The following is a 5602-nucleotide window of genomic DNA, read 5'->3' on the forward strand; positions in this document are numbered from 1 at the left end:
TTCATAAGTGGTTTACCGAGTTTCGTTGTGGCCGTACGAGCACAGTTGATGCTGAACGATCTGGGCGCCCAAAAGAGGTCACTACACCAGAAAATGTCAAAAGAATCCATGATATGACTTGGAATGATCCCAAAGTGAAATTGAGTGAGGTAGCTAATGCTGTAGGCATATCATTGGAACGTGTGGGCAATATCGTGCATTCAGTTTTGGCCATGCAGAAGCTCTGCACGCGATGGGTGCCGCGTTTGCTCACAGTGGACCAAAAACGACTTCGTGTGACAACTTCCCAGCATAATTTGGCATTATTTTCGCGCAAGCCGACCGAGTTTTTGCGCCGATTTATAACCATGGATGAAACCTGGATCCACTACTACACTCCTGAGTCAACGCAACCGGCAAAACAGTGGGTTCCACCGGGCCAAAGTGCTCCGAAGAGTCCAAAAACGTAATAATGGGTCGGAAAGGTTATGGCCTCCGTATTTTGGGATGCACATGGCATAATATTCATGGACTATCTTGAAAAAGGTAAAACCATAAGCGGAGCATACTATTTATCATTATTGGACCGATTGAAAATCGAAATCGCCGAAAAACGACCGCATTTGAAGAAGAAAAAACCGCTTTATCATCACGACAATGCGCCTGTTCATTCACGGTTAGTTGCACAAGCAAAATTGCATGAAATCGGCTTCGAATTGGTTCCTCAGCCACCGTATTCACCAGACCTGGCTCCCAGCGACTATTACTTGTTCCCTAACCTGAAGAGATGGCTCACCGGTAAGCGTTTTTACACAAATGAGGAGCTCATAGCTGAAACTTAGGCGTATTTTGCAGACTTTTCGATCGAGTACTTTTCGGACGGTATCAAAAAGTTAGAAAATCGTTGGACTCGCTGTATCGACCTAAAAGGAGAGTATGTTGAAAACTAAAACCGACTTTGGCCAAAAAAAGGTCTGCGTGTTTCATTTTTCAGGGACTTATCAGACTGCCTAGTAACTAAAAGCTAATGGATAATTCGCAACACGGTTACATAAAACTAGGCGTTTTTAAAAGATAACAAGCACAATATTTCAATTCTGAAAGCTTTGCCTTGATATGAAGCCTGTTTTTTATGAATTTGTATTGAAAAATTAATTTAAATATGCGGGAAACGATTACAACAACAATCAGATAGCTAATTTAAAAATGCAAACGATAAAAATATTCTTTTTTTTTAGATTACGTGATTTATTATGCCGAGATATTTTGAGGTTAAAATTTTCAGATTCCTAGTGATAAATTAAATCAGGAGGCAGTTCTTATCAATGACGATATTTCGCCACTGTAGGAAATATAACATGGCGACACTTGCCCAAATTGGGACATTTCATTCGCCCAAACTGGGTCAGAGGAAAAATTCATTCGCCCAAATAGGTTCATTGGTACAGCATGAAATATTCTTGATTTTTTAATAAAAATTGTTTGTTTATTTCGATAAGCAAACAAAGTATTCACGAAAAATGTTGAAAGTAGGCGGTATTGGGAACTTTCATCGATTTATAAGATTAAAAATACTTTTACAAGCAAAATACGCCAAACAAATCTTTACATTCGCCCAAATTGGGACATTTACCTTAGACACATTCGTAAAAACCAATTTTTCGGATTCAAGGAGTCTCAAAACGTGGAACTTTTGACAAAAACTAGGGGTTGTCAAATTTTATACAAATCTAATACCTTCACAGTGGGCACAAAATTTGACGAAGTCTTTACGACATCGTTATGACATCGCACAGTGGGGTAAAATCGTAAAGACGTCGCCAAATGTTTTGTCCACTGTGTTCTCTGATGAGAATGTAAAAATGATTTATTTGTCATGAATACTATTTGATTGTTCTGTTTTTAGTTTTTATCATAGAAAAATAGCATCAAAAACATAAGAAGTAAAATTTTTTGAAACGCCACGCACGAGACGAAAAAGAAATTAAAAGACATAAGTTGTGATAAGAATGTGTCCATGCAGCGGGCACATTTTGTTTCACTGTTTATGACGTTTTTCATGATTAAATCCAAAACTACGCATCCTATCAAAAAGTGATTGTCAACAAATTTTTAGATCTTTTTTAAATGCACAATTTTTGTGAATTCATCTTTTACCTTATTTCACACAGTTCAGCTGAAAAATGTAATTTTTGGATTTTTCATTAATTTGTGTGCTGTCAAAATTAGAACTTTTGATTTTTCAAGAAAATTCAAAATTTTGTTATGATAATCTTGTAGGGCATTCGAAAAACATTTTTCTCTTCTTGACTTTTTTTTCATATCGTGCGTTATTTGGCTTCAAATGTTGATTTTCGTGTTTTGTGGCATTTTGTAAATGCTATAATTATGGTAATTTTTGATTGAAAAAAGTCATTAGGATTAATTGATCGACTTTTTGAATACTATGAATAAGCGTACAGAGATTTTTTCAATTTTGAAGAAAGTGGTCTCAAAAATATTTAAAATGTGCCCACTTTTTGAATTTTGATCCAAAATGGCTGGCTAACGAACTTGACCTGTAGTTTGGGACACTAAACGAGTGTGCCAAAGGGCAATATAATAGATTAATTTTTTCAAACGGCATCTTGTTCACAGACAGACATACATACAGATTGATATACATGCATACATACATACGGACAGACGTACACATTCGTAAAAACCTGTTTTTCATATTCAGGGTGTCTCAAAACGTAGACATTTGACAAAAATTGGGGGGGGGGGGGTCCAATTTTACACAAATGAAATACCTTCTCTGATGAGAATGTAAAAAGATCAATTTTTGATCAAAGATATAAATTTTTATCCAAATTCAGGAATCTTAACTAAGAAAACATCATTTTTAGTAAATTCGTAGCTTAAATTTAACTCTTAAAGGAATCCCTGGGATCTTGTATACCCATCCTTTTCTAAATCATGGTTTTCGTAGCTTAAAAATTTAAAAATCAGACTTATAGCGCCATTTACCGATAAAGCATGAGTACCAATTCGCTTGAGGTACATTTAGGTCAAGCCTACTGCTTCAGGCGTGCTTCTGTGGTGCTCCGAAGTGGACTGGTGCCACGAGAGACACTACGGATACCCAGTGGGCACAAAATTTGGCGACGTCTTTACGAGATCGTTACGACATCCTTACGAAAACTTTACGACATCCTATGTTCATGTCGTTAAGATGTTTTTACGATATCGTAAATAAGTCGCATAATCTGACGATATCTTTACGATATCGCAAAGACACCGCAACGACGTGGACATATGATGTCGTAAAGTTGTCGTCACGATGTCGTAACGATGTCGTAAAGACGTCGCCAAATTTGGTGCCCACTGCGTACCTTTGTGTTTTAAAAGTGTTACTGACTTCGAAAATTATTGGATCATTTGTACTTATTTATTCTTATATAAATTAAGTACATAGTGTTTTGAAGTATTTAAATTTATTTTAAGTATTTTTTAAAATTATGTTTCAATTATTAGTATGTCTTATAATCTATAATCGAGTATACGGCAGCGTTTAATCGAGCAAGACATCGTATTTTAAAACCATCGTATTCTAAAATCATTGCAACTTCAAAATTTTAACCAGAACCCAAAAATATCAGCAATCACAGTCCTTGAAAGTAAGTATTAGTCTGTACTTGATGGTACCACACTTACAAGAACGATTTACCTATTCTTGGCTACCGATAAACATCAAAGTTGGTATTGAGTAAATTTTGCCATCAAATTTACGAACTGTAAGAGCATACGAAAGGGTTCAATTTGACAGTAGGCAGAGATCTTCTGTCTGTCCAAGAAAAAGGGACCGAAAGTCTACTGAGGGCTGTGCGTCGTGCATGCGATCTATTTGTGATGAACACTGTATCTTATTCTGCAGCGACTGTTGTAATGGATTGATAAATATTGTTCTGTGTGTTTGATAATAAAACAGAAGTTTTCTAGATATTTAAACCATATTAATAACCATATTTGCTTTTATTTTTCACTAAATAAATATAAATGTTAAAAAAACTGTTTTTTTATTTTTTCCTAAAATGCATGTTTTGATTTTTCAAAATAAATATCTTTTTCTCAGCAGTGACAGAAAACCTCGATATTTTTTCGAAATACTCTATTTTAAGTATATTCCAGTTCAATTTTTATCTCTTATTATCGAAAATTAAAAGAAATATCGATTTTTTCTAAAAAAAAGGTCATTTTTCCATTTTTTGTTAGTTTTTAATTTTTTTTATATGTTAAAATTAAAAATATATATTAACTAGTTGTATATTATAAAGAATATACAAAAGAACACCCAAAAATATTTTCGGGCAAAAATATTAAAAATCCTTATTGCAATAAAGGCATTTCTGCTGGGGTCTTCAGCGACCCTCCTTATACTTGATGTTATCACAGAAAGGGGATACCTTTAAGGGCTAAATTAAGAAGTTGAATTCTTATTCTAGAAATATTATTTTCTACAAAAAAGTTCAAAAAATTGTATTTTTGAACAAAAAAATGAAATTTCTACTGAAAGTATGGAATTTCTAAATGAATGTGAAAATACTTTAACAACAGAGTTAAGTTTAAAAAATTAATAAGTCAAGAATAATAATATAATTTAGTCAGATTGTTAAATTTGCGATAAAAAATTCTGTTTTTTGTTTAAAAATGTTTTTGCTTAAAGATTTTACCTTTTTCGTAAGAATTCTTATTCTTTATTTTATTGAATTGCATTGGTTGAATAAATTCTCGTCTTATTCGACCGAGATTCTTAATAAAGGGTCGATCGAAATGAGGTGCTCGTTTTTTCTGTACTTTCACAATAAAAATTGTCAGTTGAAAACTTAGCACGCAGAATTGAGTTTCAAATTTGTAATGTATTCTATATCAATTTTTTATGATTATAGGATTATTATGAATATCTATGTTATATAAATTTATTTTTCTTCTCATTTATACTTGATGTTTTTAAAATAAAAAGCTGAAAGATCATAACTGAATTATAGAAAATTCACCTTAACGAATATTTGCTGAATGTTTTTCTGTAACAAATAGTTCTTACGTAACGAAATTAAATAAGTCTTCGATTAACACGTAGAGGTGGGCAATATTTTTGAAAACCCAAACCTGATAAGTCTGTATTTTTTAATATAGGTTCGAGCTAGATCGTGCTTCGGGTTCACAAACTGACCCGAATACCCAAACACTGGCTTAAAAGGTCACTGAAAAAACTTCTTGAAATTTCTGTGAATTTCCGGCAACTTAAGCTGTAATTTATAGTGACTTAAAACAAATCACCAAAATGTGATGGAAATTAAAAACATTTCAAACTCAACTCAACCCGATGTCATTCTGCACATCCCACAGATAAAAATGTGCGCGTAATGATGGCATATTGATCCGCACGCGTGCAGATTTTCCCTCACGCCGCACAGTGGGGTGAAATCGGAAAACGAGGTTCAAAATGACATTTAGTACGCAATTATGCACCGATTTTAGAATTTTTTTTTAAAATTCAGAACTAAATTTTTCAGAAAATGGTGAGAGTAGATTTTTTATTTTTTTGTTTATTTAATTTTTATTTTAATGCAAACATCGAAAA

The 5602-nt window shown here is 33.4% G+C and overlaps 1 pseudogene; it reads left to right on the forward strand.

Moving 5' to 3' along the window:
- Positions 1-5602, forward strand: part of LOC117180026 — a 16055-nt pseudogene that overhangs the window by 3476 nt on the left and 6977 nt on the right.

Source organism: Belonocnema kinseyi, chromosome 1 (genome assembly GCF_010883055.1).
Source record: "Belonocnema kinseyi isolate 2016_QV_RU_SX_M_011 chromosome 1, B_treatae_v1, whole genome shotgun sequence".
NCBI classification, from domain to species: Eukaryota; Metazoa; Arthropoda; class Insecta; order Hymenoptera; family Cynipidae; genus Belonocnema; species Belonocnema kinseyi.